We start from the raw sequence: 22392 nt of genomic DNA on the forward strand, positions 1-22392 counted from the left end.
TTATAATATTAAAAATCTTAGTATCAATGATAATCTTAAGGGCTATAATTCTATCACCAACTCTATTAATTTTTACAACATTATCTTTCAAACTCTTATCTATAATTACACCTACACCATTTCTAGTGCGACTCTTACCAGAATACCAAAGTTTAAAACCTAAATTATCAATCTCCTTAGCCTTATTAGCCTTTTCTCCAACCCACTTAGTTTCTTATAAATATAAGAATCAATGAATTAGCTACAATCATATAAAGTTATGAACAAAACCAACATAAGCAAAATAATATTATATAAGTAAATAGAAAACATAACGAGGCATGAAAAATCTCCAGTAAAGTGGCATGTCCAAAGCAGTTTAAATATCCAAAGCACCATGAAAAACTATAAACAAATAGAAATGTCCCACGAGAATCTAATTGCAAAAATGTCCCTCAAATGTCACTGCTCCAATAAAAATCGCGTAAGTAAGCCACAATAAGTTCAGTGAGCATCGCTATTATAATCTCTCTCTAGGTTAAATCTTTAAGCAACTTTATTGAGAACAAATACAATAACATGTCATCCAAAACTTTTGGAGTTGCATCCAGAATTCACATAACCCGCTGGACAAAAGTTTCTTGTGATGTGTCGGGGTGGTGCATGAAGCCAGCAGCTTTGAGATATGGCTTCTAAGGAAAGCCACTCCTGCTTTATTGTCAACCCTGGGATGCTTAAACCGGCTTGTGAACTCAACTTCAAAAAGGTTTGGGCTAGGGCCTTCAATGGAATTACCTGTTTAGCCAACTTTGAAATTTTCAGGGTCACTTGGGACATTGCATTGTTTCCCGTTAGCGTGCCACCCCCAAACATACGATCCAACTTTTCTTCTAACTCGGGATCGGCTCCAATGTATTTAATTTTTTTTACAGCAGACACTGCCTACAAATTCATATAACATGTAGTTCAATTTTAATATAAATTAAAATTGGCAAAAATAGGAGACATTTAAAAAATGCTCACTGCAAGTATCTCTGCCCACCAATTCTTGAAAGCATCAATCGTTCGCTTTACCAGATCCCACCCAAAACCCATTAATCCTCACCTTAATTCATACTAGATTTTCCAACTCTTTTTTAGCTGATCCCACTTGTTTTTTAACAATATCCTATCATACTCTCTGCCTATACTTTTCTTTAATTTTTTAATAAAAGTTTTGCTAGAATTCCTTATTGAAGTAGGTTGTCAGCTTTTTCCTAGATCGACCTCTAAGAGACAAAGGTTGCAAAATATTACCTTTGTCTTTTTATCACAAATTGCAAATAAACTGACTTATTTTGTCTCACCATTATATTGCTAGCATCAAAAAACTAATTAACATAAATAGGAATGACACAATATCACAAATCAAAGAAAAATCATAATGCCAAAATAACATCACCAAGACCAACACCTTCACACTCCAACACCTCCACATAGACACCAACACCTCCACATAAGTACAACCACACCACCATCACCACCTCCACCTCCACACAAACACAACCACACCACCACCACCACCTCCACACACCAACATAAACTCAACCACAAGCTAGCCACCACCTCCACAACTACACAACAACACCTCTATACAGACACCACCACCTCCACAAACCACACACAGACGCCACTAGACACCACACAGACACCACACAAATATCACCATCTCCACACCAACACATGAAGACACCAACACATCCACCACACCACCACCACCTCCTCCACACACCAACAACTCAACACAAACACAACCAAACACGAACCACCACCTCCACATAAACACAACATCATACTAATCACCACCTTCACAATCAAACACTACAACCTCCACACAAGCACCATCACCTCCATACACTAACCACACACCTCCACACACCTCCACAAAAATATCAACATCTACAGACACCAACCACACACGAATTGCTATTGCAATACCTCATAACCAACACCACACCACACCACATCACCTTCTAAAAACCACACACTAACCACCTTAACGCCACCAACCACCAACATCAATAGTACACGAAGCCACTCGACCACCTCCACATCACCTTCTCCCCCAACACACCACCACCTCCTCGCAACTTACAACCAAAGTAAAAACCTTATTTCATCAATTCTTCAAATTCTCACAGAAACATTAAAGATAATGATAAAACCATAACCTATATTTTTCATTTTAGGAAATTACATATAGTAACCCGTAATAGTTACCTACAAATCAATTACTCTCTTTCATTTGAGGCAATTGCTTATAGGAACCCACATTTTTAAAATTCTCCCTGGTTACACACAGGGCACCCAAAAAATTGTTATCCACATAGAGGGAAATCGAGAAAAACCTAATTAGAACAATCAATATAGTTCAATTGAGGCAGTGACATACAGAGCATCAAAATAGTGCTATCTACAAATTAAGCTGCTTCTTTCTTTCATTTTGCAATGAAGTGACATAGATGACACCTGAAACACTGCTATCTAAACATAGGACATTCAAAATAATGCTATCTAAAAATCAAAAAATAAAAATAATTCATAAAATTCCACAATGATATCTACAAATCATTTAACTAACAAAATTCACAAAATTTCACATTGCTATCTACACACAAGGCACTCGAAACAATGCTATCTAAAGGGCACCAAAAACACCATTTCGTAGAACCATTCAAATCACAGAACTCTCAAAACCCCAAAAATTCTGATAATAACTAGAGAGGAATATGAGAAATCCATAAAATGAGAAATTTTACTTGTAAAAAGAGATCAATTCCACAAAATTCTCACAAAACAATACATACCTCAAAAGCCACAAATCACAAAGTGAAAGCCATTACATCAAAAATGACCGCAATATCTACATATCGTGCATGATAATAAGGGGAAAGGGAGAGGATAAAAGCTAGTTTCCACCAGAGAGAGCAGCTTGAGAGGCATGAGAGAGAAATGAGAGAGATACCTAGGCAGTGGGGTAAGAACTTTGTGAGAGCGATTGAGAGAGGTAGCTAGGTCAGAAGAGAGGGAGCAACAAGGTCAAGTGAGGAAGAAGAAATGTGAGAGAGGGTTGGAGGGTAAAATGTAAGTGAATAAATGTGGGCTATGGGGTCGTACCCGTAGCCTCATTTTAACATAGATTATTTACGAATGCTTGCACTACTGTTTTCAATTGGTTGACTTTGATTTTTCAAAATGCACCGCACAAAAAGATGCCCCAAAGAAACCTTAATTTGAAATCTGGACTTTTAAAGTAGTACTAAGTTGGACTAATATAGATAGCTTTTATATCATTTACTAACATGTATGAACATTATAAGATTTATATTGGGACCTAATAAGATCATCTACAAAAAAAAATAAAAATAAATACTAAAATTCTAATTTTTGGGGTTATTTTAGAAGATCAATAAATATTTGAAATAGTTGATGAAAGTTGAAGAAATATGTTACTTTATCAAATAACTATTATAATATTATTATCACTCAAGGTAAACAATAAAAATAGGTATAAAAATGTCTTTCAAATAAAATGTAGAAAAATTTAATATGCTAAAATAATTAGCTAAATGGTAAATTGTAAATTAGTTAAAGATTAAAGTGAATATGAGATGTTACATTTTAAATGAACATAAAGGTTGAAATGGTTTGACAAAAAAACACACGATCAAGAGAATTATTATAGAAACAAAATTTTAAAGCATCAACAATAAAAAAATTAACTCAATAACATGTTTAAAAATTTCGAGTTGCGACACCATGAAGATTGCTCTGCTAGGGTTTGCGACACCATGAAGATTTCTTTCAGGTTTCTGCGCATTTTTGTCTCAGGGAATGTTTCCTGCTTGGTTTTTAACTTGTTTGGACATTTTTTTCATCTTCCTCTTATTGGTTTTTCTCCTTTTAAAGTGTTTGTTACTTCTCGAGTTGTGCATTTTTTGAATTTTTTACCATTCCATTGGTTTGGAAAAGGTGGTTTACGACACTGTTGTGATCCTTTTCTTAGATGAGATTATTTCTTACTGTCTTTTCTGCCTTTTGGGCTATGGTTTCTTTGGCTATGGCTGAAAGACTTCTTGCGGCTGACCCCAATTTTATTGGCAAAACCTCTTATGCACCTGTTATGGGCAATGATGTTGCTGATTCCTCTTTAGAGGATAAATTGGTTTTCCCACAACTTTATCATGATTTAGCAAGTAAAAGGGATAACTTCCCTTTTATCAAGCAAGGTACTATGAAGGGTGGCAAACATGCCATTCTCTATTCAACAGATGAAGTGAGTTCACTGACAGATCTTTATAAATTTACTTTAGTTGGTGAATTTCAACTGGGCCATGCAAAGATGGAAATAGTCAGGAAGGTAATTGATGGTTTAAATTTAATGGGTAGTTGGAAGGCTGGACTGTTTGATGGCAGACATATAATGATCTATCTCTCCATGGAGGAAGACTAAGAAAGACTTTTCTCCAGGAAAAGTTTAGTTATTGATGGGAAATAAATGAAAATCCTTAAATGGTCTCCTAATTTTGACTCTACTCAAGAACCCCCTATTATCCCAATCTGATTTAAGCTCTTAAGGCTGAAGTAACATTTTTTCCACCACCAAGTCTTATTTTCTATTGGATCAATACTTGACAGGTCTATGAAGTTAGATATCTCTACTTTCAACTTGTCTCAACTACTAGGATTCTAGTAGAGAGGGATATTTCCTTGTCTGAAACTAATGGAGTCTGGTTGGGCAGCCCAAATAATGGCTACTGACAACCTATAGTCATGGAACAGAAGCCTTACTATTGTAATCATTGCAGGATGTTTGGACACACCCAAGACATGTGCTTCAGATTACACCCCACATTAAGACCTTCCAATAACCCCACAGCTTCAGAAATTCCTAGACCTCACACCCCTCATCCTATCTCTACAACTGCTGTGGCTTAGACATCTCATCCTGACATAGTGATTACTATTTATGATGAACCTTTCTTTGCCATTACAGATGTCCCTAACTCTCAACCTATTCATCAACCTACCCAACCTCAATCTCCCTCTATACTCCCTCAACAATTTCACCATATCCCAACTACAAAACCTTCAACTTTGGGCCCTCATTTTTCCACACAACTGGATATCCCCCCCTCTCAGTCTACTCCTCAGCCTAATCCACCCCTATCTCACCCTCCCCTTCTACCACTTAAACAAAATCAATTTACCCCCACTTTAAACCCTTCCATTTTGGGCTCTAACACTTTCCTTACATGCTCTGATATCCATACCACTTAGCCTTTCTTCCAACCCACTCCACTCCTAACTATCTACTTCAGTCGTGGGCACCAACATTGTTTCAACAGAGCCTGTGGAGATGTATTATCCTTAGGTGCCATACCATGTCAACTCCATTTATGAAGATGCATTTCCACCTCTAAGACAACCCTTAAAAGCAGAATGGGAAGTTTAAAGAAGCAGGAGGAAAAAAGGCTCCACTAAACTTAAGAATCTTCTCTCTCACAAGGTGGCTGAACCTCTTTCCTATTAGGTTTTGGGGAGGCAGACTAGAGGATCTTCTTCTATCTCTCATGATTAAATTACTTTGCTGGAATATCTGGGGGATCTCTGATACACATTCCCTAATCAGACTTAAAAACCTATCTAGAAAACATAAGTTGTTTGCTTTGCAATCTTGGAACCATTGGTTCAAAGCAATGCTATAGAATTCTCAGAAAGTTCCCTCAGTTTCAGTTTCTGATAAATTCTAACAATAAAATTTGGCTTTTTTATAAGAAGGATATCCAACTACAGCTTTTGGATGATAACCCTCAATTCTTACATGTTTCTTTACATTGGGACTTTCTCCAGATCCTTGCTACTTTTTCTTATGTAGGCAGCAGCTTAGGAAATAAATTATTGCTTTGGCAGCATATTCATCATATTAAACCTTCTGTCAATGGGCCAGACTCATTGGTGGAGATTTTAACAGTGTGGCCAGATTGAATGAGAAATGGGGAGGGAAACCTGATGACTTAAACCAGATGATGACTTTTACTGACAATATTAAAACTGCTGATCTTTCTGAGTTGCCTCATCAGGGCCCTCTTGATGCTTGGAAAAGAGGTAAGCTCCATGAAAGAATTGATAGATTTCTTGTAACCCTGTTTGGATTGAGAATAACCTCCACAATTTTGTTTCACATCTCCCTTATACCTACTATGACCACAGACGCCTTTTGATCTTTATTTCCCCCACTCATGCTTCCCCCACTCCTGAGATTAGATTATTTAATGTTTGGTTGGAACATCCAGAATTTCTCCCTTTTCTCCAATCTGTTTGTATCCCTGATAACTCCATTCCACCTTGGGTCATATTATGGCAAGTTCAGAAAACTGTGACCAAACATTTAAAATCTTGGAACTGGAATTGCTTTGGTAATTTGATAGGTAAAGTGGAGGAGGCAGAGCAGGTTGTCAAGAAAGCTAAATTGGGAATCAAACTAGGTATTTTGAATGAGCAATATCTTGTAGCTGCCAATGTAAATTTGCTTAGAGCCTTTCAGTGGGAAAAATTGTTCTACAAACAGAAGGCTACCATGAAAAAATTGTTGATGGTGACTGAAATACTATTTTCTACCACGCTTGCATCAAACAAAGAAGACACTCTAATGCAATTCTAAGGATTAAAGACATCAATGGTTGCTGGATACAAGATCCTGATCAAATCCCTATAAATTCCATCAATCATTTTCAGAATCTTTTGTCTCAGCCTCATGCTTCTAATCTTCAACATTTCAATCCAGCCCTACTAATTGACAGGTTTACTGAAACTAGAAAACTAGATCTTACTTTTATCCCTTCTGAAGAGGAGATTTGGCAGGTACTTTGTTCCATAGATGGTGATATGGCAGTTTGAGCAGATGGCTACACTTCTACATTTTACAAAAAAGCCTGGTCTTAAGTGAAGAGAGAAGTTGTTGATGCTGTCCAAGCTTTTTTCAATAGTGCTGATATGCGAAGATACTTTGCCATTTCTACCATTACCTTAATTCCAAAGGACAATAAAAAATCTTGCTGAGACCATTTCAGACCTATATCTCTCACAACTGTGATGTCAAAGCTTATCTGCAAACTACTGGTGTTTAGATTATAGCCCCACCTGCCTATGCTTATTGCTCCAAAGACAGATAACTGATAATATTTTACTTACTCAAGAGCTTCTATTGGAAATTGACAGACCTTGCAGAGCTGACAACCTTATGTATAAGCTTGATCTATCCAAGGCCTACGACACCATTAATTAGAACTTCATTCTGCAAATCCTCCATGCTAGAGGATTTAATGATAAGTTTTGTGAGATGATTTAAAAGTGGCTTCAAAATAAACACTATACTATCTTCGTAAATGGAAACTCACATGGATTATTTCAAGCATCTATAGGAATCAAACAGGAAGACCCCCTTTCCCCATCCATCTTTATCTTGGCTATGGATTACTTCTCTAAGCTGCTCAACCATCATTTTTTTGCACAGGAGCACCTAAGATTTACCAATAAAGCTAATTTCTCTATCAGCCATTTATGCTATGGTGATGATGTAATTCTATTTTCTAATGCTTCTAAAATTGTAGTAAAGAAGGTGTACAAACTTTTGGAACAATTCTAACAACTGTCTGGTCTTTTTGAAAATCATAAAAAAATGCCAACTAATTTTCAACAAAAAGATTACTTCTGCCTCTAAATATTGGATCAAAGATTATACTGGATTCAAATCTCCTACCCGCTCTCTTCTTTATCTTGGTTTCTAGTTTGTTAAAGGTAGGAGGAGGCACCCAATTTGTTGAGGTGGTTTCCAAAGTCTCCAAACAAATTTCTTGCTAGAAGAATGCTTACCTTTCACAGGGGGGTAGAATCACTTTGATTAAAAGTATTTTATCTTCCTTCCCTATGTATTTACTACAGATGCTAAAAATGAAAAGGAGTACCTAGAAAACTTTGGAGATTATACTAAAAAAATTCTTGTGGGAGGGACATCATAAACAAATCCATTGGCTCAGATGGGATAAGCTATGCCCCCCTCTCTCTACTGGAGGTTTAGGCATCAAATCCTTCCAACAACTGCACCATATCTTCTATTGCAAACTCATATCTTCTATTGCAAACTTTGGAAACTTTGGCTCAAGTTTAGAGATCAAAATTCCCTGTGGGATAATTTTATGAAGCTAAAGTACTGTAAACACTCCCATCCAGTGACCACTTTCAAGAAACCTGAGGATTCCATAATTTCGATTGAACTTCTTAAACTTAGAGCTAATGCTGAAGACTTATTCATTTGGGATGTTAGGGAAGAGAAAGTGGATTTCTGGCTAGACAACTTGTTACTTGATGGAAAGCTCCATACCTCCTCCACATCTCCTAAATCTCCCCATAATCTTCCTATCCCAAAGTGCTGGCTAAACAAACAATGGAATAAGGACATGCTGACTACAAAGGTGGATCCTGAATAGCTGCTTCAAATCACACAACTCCCAGTCAACCTCATATACCTGACAGAATTGTTACAAAGAATCCACACCAGATCTCTCTTACTAAATATGCTTATTAAACTTTATATCATTTACCATCTCTGGATTGTGGAAAATCTATATGGGTGAAATTCCTTAGCCCTTCTATGGCTTTCTTTGCTGGGAGAAGCTTTCACAAAACCTTTCCTACTGATGACATCCTCAAATTAAAAGGGTTAAGAGGCCCTTTAAGGTGTCATCTTTGTTTCCAGTAGGAGGAATCTTCTCCCATCTCTTTTTTTCCTGCCCTACAACTAAGGAAGTTTGGACACATATTGTTACCAGGTTGAATCTCCCACACTATCTTTTTTTTTGTGATAACTTTAATGATTGCTGGAAATAATGGAAGGATAGCCAAACTGAACTTCTTCCTTTCATAATTACTTGGTTCCTTTGGATGGCAAGAAATGACAACAAATATGATGGCTGTTCTACTACGTCGTCTCAAATCAACATCAATTGTCTTTCTTATATTTACAAGATTATTAACTTCATGGGCTACAAGTTGAAAATTTCTGATTTGTCAAGCAACAAGGACTCTGACAGCCTTCTCACACCTTCTCTTAGCATCAAATTAATCAACTAGAGGAAACCTTTGCAACCTTGGATCAAGATTAACACTGATGGCAGTTTTAAGATGAACATTGCTGGCATGGGTGGTATATTTAGAAACCACGTTGGGAAGTGCCTTCTATATTTTCGTTTTCCTAGTTGGGCCATAAATGCTTTACATGCTGAAACCCAAGTTGTTTCTTGGTCTATCAAAATTGCTGCAACCATGAGTTGGACACATTTACATTTAGAACTTGATTCTTCTTGGCTTGTTAAAGCTTTCAGGGAGCAACTTCCTCTCCCCTTGTTTCTTGTCTCCCTTCTCAAGCAGATCAACTACATGATATCCACTTACAACCTACAGATTCTCTGGAGCCACATCCTTAGAGAAAGCAACAAATGTGCTAACTATCTTGCCACTAAGGGTGCTTCCACCTATGGTCCAAGGATTGATGTAATTCCTCCTTTAGATCTTGCTTTTTTGATAAGGGGAGACATTTTTTCTCTACCTTATATTAGATGTATTACTTTTTCCCCACCTTAATGAATCTTTTTTTCTAAATTATATATATATATATATATATATATATATGATGGCGGCTAGGATTCTTTGCTCTGGCATTTTTTAGGCAATCATGGTTTTCCTTCTGACTGATCCTTTGAGTGAGAGCTTTCCTCACTTCCTCCATTTAGTGCCTTTTTTACTTTTGTTTTGTTTTGTCGCAATGCCTATGGATAAAATTTTTGCGGCTACCGTAGCTGGCGGGAGCTCCTCTGTTGCTAATTTTTCTAGTTTTTTTTTCCTCAAAGCTTTCATGATAATCTCAATGTAGATGGAGACTATAATTTCATTAAGCAACTAAATAAAAAAATGGCAAGCTTGCACTTATCCTTACTGATATTGACACCAATATCCTTTCCTCTTCTTGTAAGCTCCCTCTGGTGGGAAAATTTGTTTATGGTCCCCCTAAGCTTGATTTTATTCGGTGAGAATTTGAAATTTTAAAGCTCAAGGGGTTTTGGAAAATTAGTTTTTTAGATGACAGACATATTCTTTTCCAGTTGTCCAATGATGAAGATTACACGCAAATTTTTTCTAAATGAACTATGTGCATTGAAGATATGATTATGAAAGTTTTGAAATGGACAGTAGCTTTTGATCTAAAAAATTGAACCCCCTACTATCCTTATTTGGCTGCACTTTCTAGACTTACAACTTCATCTTTTCAATCACAAAATCCTTTTTCACTTGCTGCTACCTATGGAAAACCACTGAAACTGGACACACCAACCTTTATGCTCACTAGACCATTTGAGCTAGAGTTTTAGTAGAACGTGATTATACTCAACCTTTCTGTGATGATATTTCGATTGGTACTCCACATCAAGGCTATTGACAACCTGTTGAATTAGAGCGTCACCCTCATAATTGCTCCCACTGCTCAATATTTGGTTATACTGCTTCTCAATCCAAAGTTAAAACCTGGGTTTGATAAAAATGATAAAGGTGTTCCTATTCCTGGACCAGGGAAGATGCATACTGATCCCCCAAACAACATTATTGAACCCAATCCTTGACTTTATGCTTATTAAAATATTACCACATCAATTCCCCCTCTACTTTGCTCTTCCCCTAGGGTTGACATTGAACTACAGGAAGTACCTTTAGATATAAATGTTGTGCGGGAGGAACCTTCTTGCCCCATAACTGATGTTGTTTCTGATTGACATGAACCTCTTCTAGCTACCTCTGTTGATGTTGATGTGTAGGTTAAACCCTCAGAACCTTTTATCCAAAATTTTGAGGTTGAACCCTCAGCCCATCTGCCTAATGTTTAGGATATGTTAATTGAGGCTACAAATTCCCTAGAGCAGGAATGGCTAGTACAAAAAGAATAATAGGAAAAATGAGCTTTCACATTTAAATACAAGCAACATCATACATGAAGGAACTTATTACTTTGATGGAGATCAAGCTATTATCCCTCCTAGATCTTCTTGGAGAGTAGGCTTGAGGCATCAATATTAGGGGAGTGACAGACTCTTCCTCCCTTAATAGGCTAAAGCACCTTTGCAAGGTCCATAAACTTTACTTTTTTGCTATTTTGGAGCTTTTGGTTACTGCTAACAAAGATAGAATTATAATGAAATTTAAGCATTGCAATTTTTTCTACAATAAATAAAAATAAGATTTGGTTTTTTTGAAAACACAGTGTGAATTTCTCTATTATTCAAGATGATGATCAATTCATTCTTCTCAAGTATCATTTGGAGGATTATCATGAATGGGCTACTTTTGTTTATGCTAATTTCTCTCTGCAGGGCAAATATTTTCCTTGGAATCAACTTATACAAATGGGTAAAACCATCCCTGACAACTGGTTTGTGGGTGGTGATTTCAATATGATCATGAAACCTGATGAGTGTAGTGGTTGTAGTGGTGGTGTGTGACACTTCTCTTATTAATCATTATGTGATCATATTACTGATGCAGGACTTTTTGACTTAGGGTTTTCTAGTTCTACTTAAACTTGGAGAAGAGGTAATATCTTTCAGAGTCTGGATAGATTCTTTGGTAATCATCATTTCTCCAATTATTACCCTATCAATAGGGTCCAACATTTGAATCATGCTGGCTCTGATCACATCCCCATTTTGCTTACATTTGCTTTCAATAATAAAGTTCAAAAGTAAAACTTTAAATTCCTAAATGTTTGGACTTCTCGTGACACCTTATTGAGTCTAATTCAAAATGAATGGTATTTTGATGGTGCTGGTGCTCTTTGGTATTGTTCTTTAGTAACTCCATAAAAAGGTTGCTATGGCATTGAGGAAGTAGAATTAACAAGTTTTTGACAATGTTCATAACAAATTTACTGAAGCTCAAAATCACGTTGATTCTCTTGAAGCTCAGGTTATTTCTGATCCTACTTTGGTAGATGAGGTTGCTCGTAAACATGCTGACCTTTTTGATGCTCTCTTTGGAGGAGCAATTCCTGCAACAAAAGGCCAATGATATTCATTTTAAAAATGGAGATCGTAATACTAATTACTTTCATGCTTCTATTAAGCATAGGAGAAACATCAACACTATTCTAATGATAAAAAATTCCAATGGGGATATGATAACTGATGATAGGGAACTTGGTGAGGATGCAGTGCCTTATTTCTTTGACTTGTTTACTTGCACAATGGAGGTCCAATCCATTAACCGTGATATTTTTGCTAAGGAAATGGATTATTTTGCTGGGCTATTTTTAACCACCATTCCAACTGAGAATGGGAGTTTTTCTGTTCTAAAGGATATCAATCCCAACAAAGCCCCTGACCCAGATGAATTTACTTCAACCTTATACATTAAATGCTGGGATATAATTCATAAAGATACAACCTTAGAAATTCAAAGCTTTTTTTTTTGGGTCATGATCCTGGGAGATTTTTCACCTCTGCTCTCATTGTTCTTATACCTAAATCCAATGTTAAGACAAGTTAGGACAACTTTAGACCGATTTCATTCACTTCTGTCATTTCAAAAGTTATAAGCAAAACTATTGTCTCTAGACTCCCACCTCATCTCTCTACACTTATATCTCCTCAACAGTTAGCTTTCATTCATGGTAGAGAAATCAGTGATAAAATTCTACTTGCTCAAGAATTGATGGAGGATTTAGATAAAAAATGTATGGGAGGAAATATGGTCCTTAAGTTGAATCCAAAGAAAGCTTTTGACACAATTAGTTAGGATTTTATTCTTAATATTCTCCAAGCTAGAAGTTTTCCTTCAAATTTCTGCATTCTTATTAAAAGATGGTTGCATAAAAACCACTCTAGCGTTGCAGTTAATGACAACCCTTATGGTTTCTTTTCTGTGTGGAGAGGTATAAAGCAAGGAGATCCTCTCTCCCCCACCATTTTCATCATGGCTTTTGACTACTTCTCTTGGCTTATTAACTATTTGCGTGAATCTCATCCTCATATGCACTACACTCATAAATCAAAGGTTCATGTTAGCCATTTAGCATATGCTGATGATGCAATAATTTTTTCTAATGCCTCCAAACTTTCCATCAAGTCACTAATGAAATCCCTTAACAATTTTGAGCAAACCTCTGGGCTTCAGTTTAACAAAGCTAAATGCCACTTATACTTTGGGAAATATGTTAGCATTGCCCACTCAAATTGGGCCACCTCCTACACTAGCTTCACTATGACACCTCTGCCTCTAAAGTATCTTGGAGTTAACCTTCTAAGAGGTAGGAGGAAACAAACTCAACATGATTTTGTTGTTGATAAAATTAAAAATAGAATCTCTAAGTGGAGAAATTCCTTTCTCTCTTATGGGGGTAGATTAACTTTATTGCAAAGTGTTCTTCAAAGTATTCCATTATATGCCATGCAAGTGCTTAACTTGAAAAAGAGAACACAAAAATCCCTTGATCATATTCTTAATAAATTTCTTTAGTCTGGGGAGGGTAATTCAAAACCTTTGCTTTCCTGACATTAAATCTGTAAGCCCTTTGCTGCTGGGGGTTTGAGATAAATATGCGCAAGTTGTGGTATAAATTTAGAGCTGGAACATCCTTTGGGCTCAGTGTATTTATTATAAATATTGCTCTCTGGAACATCCATCTTGGGTTAGTTGGAAGGTGGGGTACTAAAAAATTTTACGTCTATTAATAAAGCTAGATCTTTAGGTAATCATTTTATTTACTGGGAAATTGGTGAGGGATAAGTATCTTTTTGGCATGAACATTGGGGGCCCTCAGATTTTCAGAATGTTGCTTCCCCTGCTCTAAATGGTCTCTTGGTGTCTGATTGTTGGATTGATGGCAATTGGGACATTGATAAACTTAAACTTTTGGTGGGTGAAGAGGCTACTACTCTTTCTGCTAATCCCATTGTTTCAAATAAACCTGATAGGCCAGTCTGGAAATTGTCTTTAACTGCCTCTACATCTAAAATGCTTTACACTAGCTTGCACACCTTTAAAGCTTAAAAATGGGGACACTTAATCTGGAATTCTTACAGTTCTCCCTCTATTTCCTTTTTCTGTGGAGATTTTCTACTATTTACTTCCAATTAACGATGATCTAAAGCTCAAAGGCTTGAGATTAGCCTCCAGGTGTTATTTATGCAAATATGCGGAGGAAACCTATACACATCTGTTTTTCTTTTGTCTCTTTTTACAAGCTGTATGGACTATGATTGGGAGGTTTATTCACATAAACTGGCCACACTCTTCTTTCACTATGGAAGATTTTTTGGCTACTTGGAAATCTTCTCAAAATTATGATAAAAAGCTTGCTCACTTCCTGTTAAATGTTCTATGATTTTTATGGTCAGCTAGAAACAACAATAAGCATAATAGTTCTCCCCCAACTCCTCCCCTCACTGTCTCCCACATACTTTCAAACTACTTTAAAGCTTCCCATTTATTAACTAAAGCCATGTCTAATACTGTTTTGAGTAAGGGTGGACGACCTCTACTTGTTAAATGGAAACCTCCGACCTAAAATTGGATCAAGGCTAACATTGATGGAAGTTTGGGTCCTAATGTTGCTGGTGCTGGTGGTGTGTTTAGAACCTATAATGGGAGTTTGCTCTGTTTCTTTGCAACTCCTGTTAATGCTTTTGATCCTATGGAAACTGATTGTTGGGCTGTATGTTTCCTATTCAAATTGCCATTATTTTTAAATTTCCAAAGATTATTATTGAAATAAACTCCATGATGGTGTATAATATCCTCAGAAAGGCCACTGAACATATATGGAACTTAATTCTTATTTGTAATCATATTTGGCAGCTTATGTCCTCTCATCAAATTCAAGTACTTTTCTCTTTCATTAAAAAAGAAGGCAATGCTCTCGCTAGTTGGTTAGCAAAAATGGTTACGGTGGGGTTTCTGTTGGCTTACAACCTTCCTTACTTTCAAGAGGCTATTACTTGGGGATAAACCTGGTATCCCTTATATCAGATGCTGATGTTCTCAATGATTTTAATGTTTCTACATATGTATAGGCTTTCTCATCCATTTTTGTTTTTGTCTTTTCACTAGAAAGAGAAGTTTTGGAGCCTTTTTTTCTACTTGACTCTTTCTTTGGCTTATAGTCCTATTTATGACGTGTAGACTCTGCACCACCGCTAGATTGCACATGGGATATGGTTTGCAGGTGCTGGATGAAGATTGGTTTTGATTCACACATCTTGTTACATTTGTTGCTTTCAAGGGGTTAACAGGTTTCCCTGTGGTTTTTGGGACTGGAAGGATGTTTATTGCTTCAAGTTTCTTGCATCATACTTTTGGGAATGCACATTGCTGTCTTTTCTGTTGTTTGATGCAAATCTTCAGTGGTTGTTCGATCCTTTTATACTGCTTTTTTTGCTATCAAAATTTATGGGGGCTATACTTTATTGGTCTGCTGATTATCACTTCCCAGAACTACAATTTGCACTTGAGATGCTGTTCTTTATTAATGCTTGGGCTCTTTCTCTGCAACTCATCACAGCTGCATTTGGATTCAGTTTTTTTTTTGTTCTGTCTCCTTTTGGAGGTATACATTTTGGTGGTGGAATACTTGTAAGATTTTCGGTATACTGTCACTTTTTGGGTATACTTATTTTTCTTTTTTTTTTGGGTGGAGTTGTAAGCAGTTCAGGATCCCCCCTCTTTTGAGTGCATCATGTACTATTTTTGGTTTTTAGCGGGGGAACTTATACTGCCAAAATTTTGTACTTTTTTTATTATTAACGCGTATGGAGACGTACAATGCACCTTTAATCAATATATATATATATATATAACTAGACCTCAACCAAAAGTGAGGTCAATAGTGCCAAATCTTGGGGCCATGGCGACGAGCTCTTTTTTCACATATATTGGGTCTGATGCGTAGGTGTCAGTTCATTTTGTGCTCTTTTGCTCTATTTGTCCCCGTTTTGCTCCATTTTCGCTCTCTTTTTCCTAAAAATTCATCTCTTATACCTGAAACTAAAAACACAAAAAAAATCTTCCATTAAAGTGTAATTTCATTAAAAATGAGCGTAATATATACATATATATATATATATAAAGGAGTATTCACTGTGAAGTACCCAGTAGCAAATTCATTAGAAAAAACTATCATACCATGTAACTATTTTGAAGTTTTTTCTAATGAATTTGCTACTGGGTACTTCACAGTGAATACTCCTTTATATATATATATATGTATATATTACGCTCATTTTTAATGAAATTACACTTTAATGGAAGATTTTTTTTGTGTTTTTAGTTTCAGGTATAAGAGATGAATTTTTAGGAAAAAGAGAGCGAAAATGGAGCAAAACGGGGACAAATAGAGCAAAAGAGCACAAAATGAACTGACACCTACGCATCAGACCCAATATATGTGAAAAAAGAGCTCGTCGCCATGGCCCCAAGATTTGGCACTATTGACCTCACTTTTGGTTGAGGTCTAGTTCTTCCTCTTTAGTAGCCTAGGATCTAGCCATAGGACTTTCATGTTGACTATTCCTAGAAAACTAGAGGAAAACTAGAAAAGGAACCCTCACCATTAGAAATTCCAAACTCGTCTTTACTTGACTTGAAGCTCTACATATTGGTCATAACCTCTAGCACTTAGAAGGTGAGGTCATTATAAGGAAGCTCAAGGAGAATTCCCATAGGACTGTTTGACCTTAGGGTTGACCCTGGGTGTTGTTCTAGAGCTAAGGCACTCACTGCAATCACCTCACTCACAATCACTCATATCCTGAACTCAACATTTTTTTGATTTTGATCCCTTAATCCTTTGGGAGACTCATGTAGATGGTCCCCTAAACCCACTGGCCCTAAGCTAGGGTATAGCTAAGACTAGTACATAGAGGACCCAAATGGGGTTTTCATTGGTGCATGACTTATTTATGGTGATTAGCTCCCCAATTCTACCAAAGATACCCAACTTGGCTTTGTGCCCCTAAACTCCCCCAAATTACCTAAATACCCTTGAAACCCTAAGTTTAAAAAAAATTTCCAAATTTACCCAAAATACCCAAATTTGCTCAAAATTCATTTAAAACCTTTTGAAAATACCCAAATTACCCAAAATCACCAAAAATTGCCAAATTACCAAAATACCCCTCCTTAGCCAAAAATTTCAAAAATTCTCAAAAATCTTCCCAAAACATTCCAAATATTTTTAATTTTATTTTTCTCAACTACCACATGACCTAATTTTACCAATTTGACCATCTTTTTCCAAAACCCCCAAATTGCCCTTAAAAGACCCAATCTCCCCAAATCCACCTCAAATGTCCATCTCCACCTCAAATGTCCCCCAAATCCACCTCAAATGTCCATCAAATTGGTCCCAATTTCCCCCATTTAAATCATAAACTTAAATTTACCTTTCATGTGACCAATTTAAACCAAATCAAAGCTCAATTGGTCCATTATTTGAACCCATGTTTGATTTAGGTCAAAGCCTCAATTTTGGCCACCTGACCTAATCTCACCCAATTAAACCCATAGCCAACTCAATTTGCCACAATTTATGTTGAAAAATCTTAATAACATTCCAAAACATCAAAATTGAACTTCAATTGGCCTTGGTGAAGCCTCAATTCATTTAATTTTAACCTAAGTCAAAAGCCCCAAACTTTGCCCCAAATTGGCTATGCTTCCAAATTTTACCAAATTGATTGCCTTAACCCCAAAATTGGCGCCCAATTTATGTTGAAAAATCTTAATCACATTCTTATAGACCATTCTAAATAATAAATTTGGACTTAGTCCAAGCCTAGCCAAAGCTAGACCCAAGTCTAACCCAACATGCCCAAATTCACGAAAATTCCAAAATCCTTCAAATTGAAACCCCAATTGAACTCAACATCATTTCAATCCTTCACCAAAAATGTTAATTACAATCATCTAAATCAAATCAATCAATCAATTAGGCCAATTAACATGGATAACCTAGCCCAAACCCAAGTCTTGGTCATTCGCACCCACTTGGACCAATGCACCAAAATTGTCAAATTGGTCAAGGTAAGGCCACCACAGCCAAATTTTGGACCCTATTGACCAAGACAAAGCCCATGGAACCACCCAAAGGAGCCATGGATCAAGGGATCCCCAAATGAAGGGATTTGATTCCATATTTGCTTAAGCCAAGGATATTTTTGCCAAAACTAAACACCAACCCATTTAATTACTGTGACATATTCCCCTGGCTCACCTGACCTCCTAGCCACCTCCCCTGGCCTGGTTGGTCGGCCTGGTGGCCATAAAATGTCCAAACTGAGAGCCACCCACATGAAATCAAACCCAATTAAAACTTAGAGGCCACATCATCCAAATTAAATCTTAGAGCCTCTCTACCCTCCACCTAAGCAAGCATTTTCACCCCCAAATTGGCCATGATAGCCACCGTAAAGCCCATTTTATCAAAACCTTACTTCCATGGCCATGGAAGGAGTGCTAAAAATTTCTTAGAGAGACCCCTTCAAATTGCTCTTAGAGCCTCTTTGAGACCTCCTCAGTGCAACCCAACCACCACATTGCCTTGAATCCCCTTGTCGGAGTTCAATTTTTGAACTCAAAACCTTGCCGAAGACAGGATAGAGCTCTCCACACCTCTAAACTCCAGAAAAATCAAATTAAACTCAACCACACCATCAGCATAGTGAAAGAATAAGAAGCCCCATGAAATCCCCCTGATACAGAGCCCCCAGCATAGCTCTATACTAACACCTAAAATCGAGCTTGGTTGAATTCATACCTAGACCCTTCGCCACAACAAGAGGCTTAATCCTTAGCCTCCTTGGACCTCCAAAAATGTTCCGAGCACATCTGATTGAAGCTTCCCTTCTCAGAGTAACGGTATTGAACTTCTCCTCCTTCCAAGCTTATTTTAATCCTCCATTTGATTAGACCTAATTTAATTGCATGATTACCAAATGGATGTGTTCTTCACACCTAGATGAGTATTTAGAAACAAACCACACTTAATTTGGTTAAGAAATGAGTGATATCTTAAGCTTTGAAAATGGATGGTTCTTGGACTAAGGCATTGGGGACGATGATGGGGAGCCATCCGATCATGCGTTTATCTCATCAACAGACAAGATCTAACCGGACAACGCCTTCATACATGAACCGCGGGCCGAGTCAGCACTGAGGTGGATGACAACGTCGAATGGGAGCGCACCGCGTAGAGCTTCAGAGCCTTCGTAGACTGACACGACGCCGTGCTTTTAAAAAAAAGAATAGGGTTTTTTTATTTAAATAAATAGCCCTAACTTTAAAAATCCATATCTTGGTGTAGAAAAATTACAAAAATAAAATAAAAATACACTCTTGCTCAGTGAACAGAGGAGAACAATTTGGAAATAATTTAAAGTTTGTTTGATGCATATTTTATTTTTAATTAATTAAATATAGTTTTGAGTCTTTTAATTCTCCATGCATGTAGACATTTTACCAATGCTTGATATTTTGGCATGTTGTTGCCTATATCATGGGATTTTAGGAAACATCCCTTGATTTTTCCAAATTCAAAAGATATCTCTAGATAGAGATCCATATTTTTCAAGTTTATGTCTATTATTTGCATAAATTAATCATAGTAATTAGCATGTTGCTTAAAAATTTCCAAGAAAATTTTGGAAGGTTTGCTATGACTAGAGAACCGTTTGGAAAATATTTCAGGGGTTGTCATTAAGAATGCACTTAATTTCTACCAACCCTTAAACACAAAGAAAATTAATTTTTGGAAAAACAAACATCTAAATGACTTAATTTTTAATCTCCATTGTGATTTAAAGTTCAGAGAACTCTCCATAAAAATTTTGAAACATTTGGAGCTCATTTAATAACTCAAATTAATTTTTTAAGTTAAATGCCATTTTTAACACTAAAATGATTTTTAATAATTAAAATGAAACTCAAAAAAGTTTAAAAATTGGTTTTTGGAGTTCTGTGTGATCAGAAGAATTTTTAAAAAAAAAATTGAAATTAAAAAAAAAATTCCATTTTCAAGCCTATTTTTTAATATTTAAATAATTAAAAAATGATAAAAATCACAAAAGTAATAAAATTCATAGAAATATTCTAAATTATTTCTTAAGCACTTAGGAACAATTGGAATATTTTTCCTAATTTTCTAAGTGAAGATGTTGAGTTTTACAGCTTAAAATAATTTTTAAAGGCTAAAAATGGATTTTCACTAAAATAATTCTAACAATTCAAAGAAAAATAAAAAAAAATGAAATTTCTTTCTCTGAGTTCATTGAACTTAGACAATTTTAATAAAAATAAAAAACTTAATTTTCCATATTCAAAATATTTTGTAATTAATTAAATACTCCAGAAATTAAGATAATTCTAAAATTCAAATATAATTCAATAAATCATGAAATTTGGCCCCAATGCTTCTATAGTCTAAGTATACCTTCAGTATAAATCTCAAGGGATTAAGATTTACCTTGGGCAAGTCATGGAATTTTCTTTGAGAAATCCTATTTTTGCATATTTTAGAAATCCTATTTTTGCATTAAAATAATTATGTAAATTAAATTAAATTTTAAGAAATCACATTTTCTCCTCTGATGTCTTAATTGACCCATGGGTGAAGTGGGGTAAAAATTCCAAAGTCATTTGAATTAAATTTGAAAAATTATGAAGTAATAGAGCCTTAAGGGAAAAAGTGTAATTTTGAAAATTTAGCCTTAATTAACATTTAGGCTTAATTCAAGAAGGGGAAAAGGTAACCTCTAATTTTAACTAATTTATTTGGATGATTGAAAATAAGGGGGTCAATTGGTAGAAACCAACCTCACTCTTTTCATAATCAAGGGATAAATTTGTAATTCCTTAAGTTATTAAAATTTGGAAGTCTATTAAATTAAATGATCTTAGACCTAGGGGTATGACTCTGGAAGTTGATAACTCACTAATCTAACACCCCTATTTGATGTTCGAATGACTTTCAAAAATAAATCATTATCACTTAAAATTCAATCTCTTTCAAAATATAACTAAGACATCTATCAAAAGTCTAAAGGGCTTAATAGTGACCTAGGCTAAATCAAAACCGATTAAATGAAGATTAGAAAAGTGAACATAATTAAAAATTGAACATCTTTAAAACACTACAAGCCCAAATTAAAAAAAAAAATGGCAAAGTGTTTTAATAACATAACTTGCCCCCTTTAAGGATCTTCACCCACATAACTTCCAAATTAAATGACAAATGATAATTATCTTACTCTTAAGGATAATTGAAACATCAATGTTCATTGAGCATTAATGATATTTACAGGATGGATTATTAAACAACATAATAAGTTTTAAAAGAGGTTGAGACTTTTCACCAGGTGGTGAGAGGGAAGCATGGACCTGCTTCTTTCTACTTTAACTTTCGATCTGCTGGATACCTCAGAGGCCTATTGAACTTAATATGTTTTGACTACAAAAATCAACCTTAATCAAATTAATAAGGACCCACCAAGATATGACCTAGGTTTAGGTAGGTCACTAAAACCTTACTTTTTCTTCTTCACATAAAATGCTCTAACATGCATTTTGAGTTTCATGTGATAAAATGAGAAGACTCTCCAGGTACGCTTTTATAGTTTACAACATTGTCTTTTCTTAAGCTTTCCATACTATGCTTACTTACCTGCATGTATGAACAAAACACAAGCTTTCATGCTAAACAATAATGTCACTCTACATGAAAACTAAAACTGTCAATATAGCCACATAACCAAAACCAAAACCCAAACCAAAACTAAAATCAATCAAGATAAAAATCACCTCCACAACATTCAAAATATAAGACAACTTAAAATTTAATCACAAACTTCAAACAAAACAACAACTACAACTAAATTAAGACGTCTCTATCGGATGATCGGGAGTCCCTCGGAGGAGGTAACCTACGGTTGCAAGCGAGGCTTCCCACGATCTAAATGAAATTATGGGCTTATTAAGTTAAGTTTAGTAAATTCATTTGGACTAAGTGAATTCAATAGAAAATAATGGTGTAGGAACGAGGGAACTGTGGGATCCTAACTGGTGTCGCTCTAATGAACTTTAACATGCCCCAATAAATTTAAAGAACTTCAACCATAGGGCCACCTGATTTGACGTCATAACTTGACACCCTAGAAAACTCAAACTCATCACGGTAAGGAGCTTGGAGCTAGCATGGTGGGCAGCATGACCATCTTCAACAATAAAACCTGTCTTCCCCAGTTAACCATTTCCTCCTTAGAATTAAACAATCAAGCCATA

The sequence above is a fragment of the Phalaenopsis equestris genome, unplaced genomic scaffold, assembly GCF_001263595.1.
Source record: "Phalaenopsis equestris unplaced genomic scaffold, ASM126359v1 Scaffold000292, whole genome shotgun sequence".
NCBI lineage: Eukaryota > Viridiplantae > Streptophyta > Magnoliopsida > Asparagales > Orchidaceae > Phalaenopsis > Phalaenopsis equestris.